The sequence below is a fragment of the Ailuropoda melanoleuca genome, chromosome 18, assembly GCF_002007445.2.
Source record: "Ailuropoda melanoleuca isolate Jingjing chromosome 18, ASM200744v2, whole genome shotgun sequence".
In the NCBI taxonomy this organism is placed as follows: Eukaryota; Metazoa; Chordata; class Mammalia; order Carnivora; family Ursidae; genus Ailuropoda; species Ailuropoda melanoleuca.
The window spans coordinates 28,503,846-28,515,153 of record NC_048235.1 but is presented as its reverse complement, the minus strand read 5'-3'; the positions used below and the strand labels follow the sequence as shown (position 1 = coordinate 28,515,153).

The window sequence follows — 11,308 nt, the reverse complement described above, 5'->3', positions numbered from 1 at the left end:
TCTATCCAACTCGACTCAGGGGACCGGCTGAAAATAGGGTCCCCTACTCCTCTGCCATCTTCACTCTCTCTCCCTATCTCTTCTATTTTTAACATATAATAAATGAAGATAGGAAGAACCTGGTTTAAGCATCATGCCTGGGAATATACAAAGCTTGGCAACTGGCAATGCTACTTTTCTTTTTAAGATAATGTATATGATCTTTTTATTTAGCAATGCTGGTTTTACTTATCTAAGTCATTAAGATTTGGGTGTTCCCCTTGGATTCTGTGTACTTTGTTGCCACTTTTTCGTATTTGCTCCCCATTGTGCAATATGAAGGAGCAGGTAATGTTTAAAAAAATAATAATAAACCTGGGGAAAAGTGGCTAGAGGGAGCTCATTGGTAAGTGTTTTGTACTGGTCAGAGCTTCTAGATTCCACAATGGGGGTAGTATTTTAAATTACTGAAGAGTACTTCAATCTAATTGGTGGATGTAAGTACGCAAAACGTCATGGTGAAGACTTTCAGCTTTTTATATAGGTTCATGAGAGGAAGCGTCCTACTTAATTATTTTCAGGCATCATCTAGTCAGGTTACTTGGTTTGTTTAGACTAGAACATAGTCATTGACTTTTCTTTTTAAATTTTTCACAATTTGATTTAGGGCACTTAGCAACTGTTTATGTGCTAGTCCTTGTCCTAGGCACTGAGATAGAAAGGGTGAAGATCTGGATTCAGCCCTAGAAACGTCACAGACCAACCCGATGGGGACAGTAGTGGAGACATTATGCACAGTATACAGTGGATCTTTGTGCCACAGGATGGGTTAGGGGATTCCTGCCTGGAGTCTGGGCCTTGGATGATGCAGAGAGTCACGAAACAGTCTCAGAAGTAGGGGAGGAACTGAAAAACAGCCTCCTGACTTTGGAAGCTAACGTGTGTCTAAGATATGAATAGTCTNTGAAAAACAGCCTCCTGACTTTGGAAGCTAACGTGTGTCTAAGATATGAATAGTCTGTTTTTTTGTTTGTTTGTTTTGGTTTTTTTGGTTTTCTTTTAATTGTTGTGCCTTTTCTTTTCTTTTCTTTTCTTTTCTTTTCTTTTCTTTTCTTTCTTTTCTTTCCTTTTTTTTTTTTTAAACCTACTCAGCCGCCCAGGGGCCATCCTCTTTTTTTTATTTTTTTAATGTTTCTTTATTATATTATATTATATTATATTATATTATATTATATTATGTTAGTCACCATACAGTACATCCCAACAGCAGGGATGTTGTGCCTTTTCTGACCATAGATGTTTGAGAATTGGAGTTGATTTGGGGGCTTTCGAGTGAGTCACTGCTTTGGAAGTACAAGTGAGTTCAGGCCCCACCTCTTCTCTTGCTGTCTCCCCTCTAGCCATAGTGTCCTCTCTGTGCTGTTCTTCGGACTTGCCAAACACAGTCCTGCCCAGGCCTTAGTATTTGGTTGGAGTGCTCTTCCTGAAGATACTTTGCAAGGACACATCCCTTACTTTCCTTCAGTTTTCCACTCAAATGGCACTTTCCGTGAATAAAACAGCAGGTCTAGCCTCCCCTGTTTCCTTACCTGGCTGTATTTATCTCCAAGGCATTTATCACTATCACTGTCTGAATGTTAGCTGCACGAAAACAAGGACTTTTGCTCTTCGATGCTTTATTGAAGACTTAATATTTACCTAGAAGAGTGTCTGACTCATAACAGATATTCAGCAGATATTTGTGGAAAGGTAAAAGGGAGGGACACAGAGAGGGAGGACCTTCATTTTGTTTATTGTCTGTCTCTTACTTGAAGTTAGAACTGTACAAAGGCAGTGCTTTGTTATGGTCTTTCTGTACTCCTAGCACCTAAAGTTTGTCCAGCACATATTAGATGCTTTAATAAGTTATTGCAGAGATAATTATGCAAACTTATGTGTATACTTAATTAAGTAACTCTACGAAGTCCTATGGCTGTCCCCTAAGAAGTAGACATTTTTGTTCTTCTATGCCGATGTTGTACCTGAAGTACGAGTGTTGCCACACAACATATTGTTTAGGAGCTTGAACTTTGCAGGTCACACATGCCTGGCTTGAGCTTCTATCCCAGCTTTGCCATCGATTAGCATTGTGACCATGTGAAATTACTTCATGTCTCCATGTCTTGGTTTACTCCTCTGTTAAGTGGTGATGATAGTACCTATCACAGAGCTGTTAAAGGGGTTACGTGAGTTTATATAAAGTGCTTAGAATAGTGTACAGAACACAGTAAACATTCTAGATGCACTTACAAAATACATTAAGACAAAAATGTGTGTGGATGTTCTTGCTAACTCATTCATCATAGGCAATCAAGAGTGAAGCCGCCCCAGAGGACGGTGATCCCTTTGCTCTGTCTCCAGATGAGCTGAATAATGTAAAGAAATGAAAGCAGGAAGTGACTGAGATAAGACTTTCTTTCCTTAGGGGGTATCTTCCTGCTTTCTTTGTGCTGATCTTCCTACACTGTTGTTACAGAGCTCATTTTTTCTCTTTAAAATTATACACAAAATTTGTTAAGCAAATATGAGAAACCTCTATCCAATACAGTGGCTTTCAGGGTAGTTGCAATAAGTAGAGCATAGGGAAAACTCAGTGTGGAGAGGATATGCTGACAGGCCACTGTAGTAGGAATTGCATGGAGTTTTTGACAGTGNTCTCTTTAAAATTATACACAAAATTTGTTAAGCAAATATGAGAAACCTCTATCCAATACAGTGGCTTTCAGGATAGGGAAAACTCAGTGTGGAGAGGATATGCTGACAGGCCACTGTAGTAGGAATTGCATGGAGTTTGTGACAGTGAAAAAGCGAAAACCTGCATCATCTAGGTCATGCCCCCAGGGAGTATGAAACTCTAGAAGGGCGAAGAATAAAATTATATACTGAAAATAAATGCCTCTAAAGTAAATGCAGCCTGTGTCGTCCACTTGGTGTTTGGGCAGTTTCTGTACCCCTGCTTTTGCATGTTGGTGCCCTCTCCTGGAAGACTGCAGAAGGTATTTGCAAGGTGAGACTGCTGGCCCTGCAGTGGCCCTATCAGAAGCTGAGGAGCATTGTAGGGCAGCTGTGCAGTTCTGAGTGCACCAAGGAAGTGCAGCAAAACTGTGGTATGGGACAGTGAAAACAGGTATTTATAAAAATTTGAAGAGAGGGCAGAAAACACTAATGGTGATGATACAAATTGGATATATTTAGCCATAGAAAGTATTCATAAAGCCTCTTGTTCTTCCGAAGATAGAAAGAACTAGAAGAGAAGAGGAGGAGAGACAGAGGAGAGTATAGAATTGATCTAATGTTCCCTACCTAGATACTATTATTTAGTACCTGGACCTGCAAAGGTCTGTGTGTGTGGGGGATGTTTGATCAAGCTAAATTTGTATTTACAAGTATGCTTTTGAATGGTTGTAATGTTAGCTTAGGAATGGGATACTTATGTTTAGTAAGCTAATTTTAACTTACTTATCCCTAATGGTTATTACTCTCAAGTAAATTACATTAAAAATAATTAAGTTCTAAGTTGAGACCTCTAGCAGGGGTTGATTAAAAAAAAAAATTCAACTTGAATTAGGATACATCTTCTAACTCTAGCCACTGCTTGCAAAATAGAAGAGGGGTATCTATCCCTGACTCGCTTTAAGTGCCACTTGACTTGTATGCTCCGCGGGAAACAGGGATTCACAGGATTGGTTTAGACACACCAAGCCTTTTTTCTTTTCTTTTAAATTCCAGTAGAGCTAACATACAGTGTTGTATTAGTTTCAGGTGTACAATATAGTGATTCAGCACTTCCCTACATCACCCTGTGCTCAGCATGCCAAGGACACTCCTTTATCCCCATCACCTATTTCACCCATCCCCCCACCCACCTCCTTTCTGGTAACCGTCAGTTTGCTCTCTATAGTTAAGAGTCTGTTTCTTGGTTTGTCTCCCTCTCTTTTTTCTTTCCTTTGCTCATTTTTTTGTTTGTTTCTTAAATTCCACATATGAATGAAATTATATGGTATTTGTCTTTCTCTGACTTATTTTGCTTAGAAAGTATAATTACTTTCTAGCTCCATCCACATCATTGCAAATGGCAAGATTTCATTCTTTTATATGACTGAGTAATGTTCCATTGTATATACATACCACATCTTTATCCATTCATCAGTCGATGGACACTTGGGCTGCTTCCATAATTTGGTTATTGTGAATAATGCTCCTACAAATGTAAGGGTGCATGTATCCATCTGAATTAGTGTTATTGTCTTTTTTTGGGTAAGTATCTGGTATCATGATTACTGGACTGTAGGGTAGTTCTCTTTTTAACTCCTTGAGGAACCTCCAAATTCTTTTTCAAATTCTTTTCCGNTCTTTTCCAGAGTGGCTACACCGGTGTGCATTCCCACCAACAGTGCAAGAAGGTTCCTTTTTCTTATATCCTCACCAACACTTGTTATTTCTCGTGTTTTTTATTTCAGTCATTCTGACAGGTGTGAGGTGGTATCTCATTGTGGTTTGATGTGCATTTCCATGGTGATGAGTGATGTGGGGCATCGTTTCATGTGTCTGTTGGCCTCTGTGTGTCGTCTTTGGATAAACGCCTGTTCATGTCTTNTATCTCATTGTGGTTTGATGTGCATTTCCATGGTGATGAGTGATGTGGGGCATCGTTTCATGTGTCTGTTGGCCCCTGTGTGTCTTCTTTGGATAAACGCCTGTTCATGTCTTCTGCCCATTTTTAATCAGATTGTTTTTTGGGTGTTGAGTTATATAAGTTCTTCATATATTTTGGATACCAACCCTTCATTGGGTATGTCATTTGCAAATACCTTCTCTCATTCTGTAGGTTGCCTTTAAGTTTTGTTGATTGTTTCCTTTGCTGTACAGAAGTTTTTTTTCTTTTGACGTAATCCCAATAATTTATTTTTGCTTTTATTTCCCTTGTCTCAGGAGACATATCTAGAAAAATGTTGCTACAGCTGACGTCAGAGAAATTACTGCCTGTGTTCTCCTCTAAGATTTTTATAGTTTCAGGTCTCACATTTAGGTCTTTAATCCATTTTGAGTATATTATTGTGTATAGTGTAAGAAAATGGTTTCATTCTTTTGCATGTACCTGTCCAGTTTTCCCAACACATTTTGTTGAAGAGATTGTCTTTTCCTACTGGATAGTCTTTCTTGCTTTGTCAAATTTCAATTGACCATAGAGTTACAGGTTTATTTCTGGGTTTTCTGTTATGTTCCATTGAACTATGTGTCTATTGTTGTACTAGTACCATACTGTTGTGATCACTACAGCTTTGTAATATGACTTGAAGTCTAGAATTGTAATACCTCCAGCTTTGCTTTGCTTTTTCAAGATTGCTTTGATTATTCAGGGTCTTTTGCCGTTCCATACATATTTTAGGATTGTGTGTTCCAATTCTGTTAAAAATGCTGTTGGTGTTTTGATAGGAATTGCATAAATGTATAGATTGCTTTGGATAATCAAGACATTTTAACAGTATTTGTTCTTCGGATCCGTGAGCGTGGAATGTCTTTTCATTTCTTTGTGTCATTTTCAATTTCTTTCATCAGTGTTTAAAGTTTTCAGAGTACAGGTCTTTTATCTCTTTGGTTATGTTTATTCTTAGGTATCTTATTATTTTTGGTACAGTTGTAAATGGGATTTTTTTTTAAGTTTTTATTTAAATTCCAGTTAGTTGTGGGGTGCCTGGATGGCTCAGTCGGGTAAGTGTCTGACTCTTGGTTTCAGCTCAGGTCATGATCTCGGGGTCATAAGATCAAGTCCTGCATTAGGCTCCATGATCAGCATGGAGCCTCTTGTCCTCTCCTTCTCCCTCTGCCCATTCCTCCTGCTCCTGTGTGTGCACGCCTCTCTCTCTCAAATAAATAAATAAAATCTTTAAAAAAAAATAAATTCGATTGATTGTTTTCCTAATTTCTCTTTTTGCTGCTTCATTATTGGTGTATAGAAATGCAACAGATTTCTCCATGTTGATTTTGTACCCTGGGACTCTACAAAATGAAAATTTGTTTATCAGTTCCAGCAGTTTTTTGGTGGAGTGTTAGTTTTTCTATATAGAGTATCACGTCATCTGCAAATAGTGAAAATTTGACTTCTTCCTTGCCAATTTGGATGCCTTTTATTTCTTTTTGTTATCTAATTGCTGAGGCTATTACTTCTAGTACCATTTTGAATAAAACTAGTAAGAGTGGACATCCTTGTCTTCTTGACCTTAGGTTCTGACAAGTCTCAGTTTTTCCCCATTGAGTTTGATATTCACTGTGGGTTTTTCAGAGATGGCTTTTATTATGTTCCCTCTAAACCTACTTTGATGAGGGTTTTTTAAATAATGAATGGATGTTCTCCTTTGTCTAATGTTTTTTCTACATCTATTGAGATGATTATATGGCTTTTGTTCTTTTATTGATGGGTAGACCAACTTTTGAAATGACACTAACAAACTGTTTACAATGGTAAAATTGTAGTCATTCTCCATGTAAGGATTATCCACTTAGTGGAGTATCTGTTGCCAGTTGTGTTGGTCAGAGTTCATGCATACCCTCACTGGTAAAATCCTTGACCACTTTCTGTTGCCCGGTGAATGTATAGTAATGCTAATTCAGTGCAGTAAAAGTGTAGACAGTTGATAAATTTTTGCTTAAAAATTATTTATTGTATTCTAAAATGTGTGGAACATCTATTAATATGAATAATTAGGAGATAGTTTTAGATCCTGTTGAAAGTAATTCAGTGCTTCATATTTTTTAAATTAAAATTGAGCATTTCTTCCCCCTCTGTGCCGAATATAACACTTTTCAAACATTATTTTTTAGGCATAACTTTTCCTCAATAAATAACCATAGCGATAGAAAACTGATCTTTTTCAAGTGTCAGATAAACTTAAAAATCTAGAAAGCATTTTAGATAATTGTGATTGAACTTATAATAAAACATGCCTAGAGTTATCAGATGGTTATTTGGGAATTTTGCTTTTGCATTGATTTCTTTTGTTTAATGATAGATTGTATCATTGAATGGGCCTCAGTAGAGGGAAGCACTAAGAAATAATGTTATAAGCACTACAGAAAAGCAGCCATTGTCATTAGTTTTCTTGTTATATAGAATTGTATGGGACTGTTATTTGTTGTTGTCTGTCTTTTTTTAGTTGGTAGGGATTTCAGAGAGAAAAAACAAAGATGTGCTAGTTGAGGCAATTTTTGGCTTCTAAAAATTTGACATTCCTTTTAATAAATTGTCTTTGGAAGGATAGACTTGATTTCATTCTGTGTTATTGTAAATACTCTCTCTAAGGGTATTAAACTTTCTTTCTTATAATTGTATTGCATTTGGCAATAATAGCATCCTTGACTAAATCCCAGGAGTGAGGTTAGTGGGCTCTAGCAGTTTAGTTAGTCCCTTTTACATGTCTTTCTTTTCTCATGTGTCCTAGGGACAAATAGTACCTCCTTCTTCCTCAGTCAAAGGAAGCTATGTTTTGATGAGTTTATGCTTTATTTGTATATGTATGCATTCATTTATTTAGAGTGTTAATGCCTTCCTTTAAATGAAATTTTTTTTAATTAGATAATTTGAATTTGGAGAAACATGAAGGGATATAATATCTTGGCATGGGGGATAAGCTAGTGATTTTCTGTATAGACATGTGGGTGTATTGTCTAAATTCAGACCACCCTGTTTCCCCAGAGTGTGCAGTGCATAATCACAGTCATTAACAGATATGGTCAGCTTCAGACTGTCTACTTATGAATTTACAGGGATATGAAATGCAGTTGCCCCTTTTATTTTCTTTTGTCAGGGTAGAGAGTGATATAGTCCTGCTAGAGATTTTTAATGCCATATAAAGGCAGGGAGGTAACATGGCCAAAAGCTGTATCTCATGAAAGATGTAAACTCAGAATACACAGTGACATTTTGATAGCATTCCAGGAAAATAAGTTAGTCCATCTGTGAATGATTCACTCTTCCTTTCTTGCCCACTGGACTTGGGATTCACTGATTCGTTCACTGAAGCTTCTGTGCAAATAATGAACATGTAAATGTTTTTGCATCACTTTCCTCCTTATTTATTACTGAGCTAGACATCTAGTAATAGTTGCTTTGCAAATGATTCATCTCAAATTTTTATAATGTAGTTGTATTAAAATTGACTTGATAATATTGCAGCAAAATTACATTCTCATTTGGGAGCCAGCCCAGAAAAGCTCCAGTTTAATATGAAAAATCAAAACAAAATTAAAAACTCAAAAAGAAAAAAAATAACCCTGCATCATCTGGATTATGCCCTCAGAAGCATATGACTTTCTAGAAGAGTAAAGATTCCAATTATTTATTGGAAATAAGTGCTTCCGAGGCAAATCGGTTAAGTTTGGTCAGCTTCTCTACTACTGCCTTGCACGTTGGTGCCCTTTTCTGGAGTACTGAATGCAGGTCTAAGTAAAATGAACGAGCTTTAAAAAATATCCTGAGCCAGAACCTCTCGGTGACACTTACTGTGATTCTTCATTTGTAAAGACTGAGTTATGTTTTCCATGCCAAACAGAACTAGCCATTAGAGGTTTCTATAGTTAGATTTTGTCAGTGGTTCTCTATACGTATAAAGTCCCTGAAATCATTTATAAGTAAAATGCAGTCCCATCCAGAGAGATGTATTCTATATAAATGTCAAAAGTGGGTTCATTTGAGGCAATTTTCTTTAGAGAAGTCAAGTATTAATTTCTACTGAGAGCCAGTTAACATTTGTGTACAAATAGCAGTTTACATTTAATAAAATACGGCCTGATGTAATTATCTCATGTGATCATCCAAATAACCGAGTATAATCTTAAGAGTAGTAGTAGTGATGAAGTGGGTCTGGCGATGGCACCTAACATTTATTATTCACTATGTGTCAAGCACTACTAGGTAAGCAGTTATGTGGATCTTCTCATTTAACCTGCACAACACCTTGGGAAGTTGGTACTGTTCTCTCCATTTCATAGATGAAGAAACTGAGGCTCACAGAAAATAATGAATTTACCCACTCTTGGTGACTGATGGAACCAGTGTTTGAACCTTGGCAGCCTAACTAGCTTTTTGACGGATACTTGCTTTTAGCATCTTCTAAATTAGTAATTGTTACTGGCAAACTAAGCACTTGCATGTAGAATCTCATTAATAAATGAAAGGAGACCTCTTAATTCTTCTGCTTTAATGGATTTGTGTTCAGATGAATACACTGCTAGACATATTTCTTTGTCACACATTTCTGGGTTCTTTGGGCATATTGTATAGTACAGCCCCTTACCATATTAGAGGAGGGGACTGCTGTGCCTGTGCTGAGTTCCCACAGGTGGTGGGTAGTTGCTGTGGCTACTAGGCAGCTCTGCCTGAATGTCCTGGACCCCTTATATGATTACATCTTCCAATCAAACTCATGATCTTTTCTCTTTCTGTCTCCCGTTTCTGTATGTGTGCATGCTCACGTGCCCCTCACACACTGTTCCACGTCCCGTCTTCTTCCTCTTGCATTTGTTATCTTGGTTGGTGGCGACATATTCTGCCCAGCTTCTAAGTCAGAGTTAGCCTTCTGCCCTCCCTTTGAACACAACTCCACACACATTCCAAATCACTCATTGTGTTCTTTAAGTTTACTTTCTAAATATCTTTCAGAGCAGGCTTTTTTCTTCTTCTTCTTTTTTTTTTTTTTTAAGATTTATTTACTTATTTGAGAGAGAGCACAGACGTGGGGAGGAGCAGAGGAAGAAGGAGAGAGTCTCAAGTAGACTGTGTGCTGAGTGTGGAGCCCAAGGCGGGCCTATCTCACGACTGAGATCTTGACCTGAGTGGAAATCAAGAGGTTGGTCAGTTTACCAACTGGGCCACCCAGGTGCCCCTCAGAGCAAGTGTTTGGTTTTTTTTTTTTTAATATTCACATGAATTATCTTTCAATTCAGGTTCTTGTGTCCTAGCCACAGTATTTTCATAGCTTTCCTAGCTGATTTCTCTGCCCTCAATTTTGTCTCCCTATAGTTTTTCCTCCATGGTACGAAGAAAAGTGATCTTATAAAAATCCAAGTCTGGTGGGGTGCCTGGGTGGCTTAACTGTCTAACTCCTGATTTCTGCTCAGGTCATGACCTTAGGGTCGTGAGATAGAACCCCGAGTCCAGCTCCACCCTGAGCATGGAACCTGCTTAAGATCATCTCCCCCCACCTCTTAAAAAAAAAAAAAAATCCAAGTCTGATCATTACCATTTCCCCTCTTTAGACCTATAGTGATTTTCCATGGGTTACAGTGGTAGCTCAAAATCCTGATAACACATCAGAATCATCTTGGAGCTTAAAAAGAAAATTTGAAGGCCCACCTCGGGCCAACAGTCTGAGAATTCCCTAGAGTAGGCCGCCGGCACATGTCTTTTCTGAAAAACATTACATATGCTCATATTCCCCTATCTCCTTGGATATCTAATGGAGATCTCAAAGTTAATATATCTAAAATGGAACTTCTTTCTCTTAAAACTTATGCCAACTTTGGTTTCCCTATGTTAACTGATGACAACTCCACCCTTCAAGTTTTTTGGACCTGCCATGGCCACTTTTTAAAGAAAAATATATCTACCTCTCTCCCCAAGAGATTCTTGATCTCTCTTTTTTTGTTCTATTTTTTTTCCATAGCAGTTATCACCTTCTAACATACTACATATATTTTTTTCATTTGTTATGTATGTTGTTTATTTTCAGCTCTCCTGGGGTAGAAGCATTTTCTTTTGTTTACTGATGTATTCCTAAACAGTAAGCACCTAAACACATTGCTTGACACATCGTAAGGGATTTGTTAATATTTGTTGAATCAGCAAAAACAATCATATCAGAAAATGACCAGCAGTAACAAAATTAATAGTACTAGAGGATATAAAGGACTTGGGTACTGAAGTGCCATTGTCCATGTCCAGCTCTGTGCCTCAGTTTCCATCTGTAAAATGGGTATACAACTATTACTTTATAAGATTATTGAGGATTAGATGAGATAATCTCTAGGAAGCACTTACCTCTGACTGGCACAAAGTGCTTAACCAGGGTTAGATGCTGTTAGGTGAATGGGTACCACTGGAGGTACTGTAGCTTTCTGAATAATTTCTCATTTATATTTCCTCCAAGATTAGATGATGTGCTACCTCTGCAATGCCTGAGAAATAAATGTCCTACGGAATGATGGCCAACAAGATTTCCTTTCCTTTCCTTTTCCTTTCCTTTCCTTTCCTTTCCTTTCCTTTCCTTTCCTTTCCTTTCCTTTCCTTTCCTTT

The 11,308-nt window shown here is 37.7% G+C and overlaps 1 protein-coding gene across 8 annotated transcripts in view; it reads left to right on the top strand.

Annotated features, from left to right (window-relative positions):
* The window catches only part of PSD3 (pleckstrin and Sec7 domain containing 3), a 744,476-nt gene that overhangs the window by 361,564 nt on the left and 371,604 nt on the right, over positions 1-11,308 (top strand). The window lies entirely within an intron of this gene.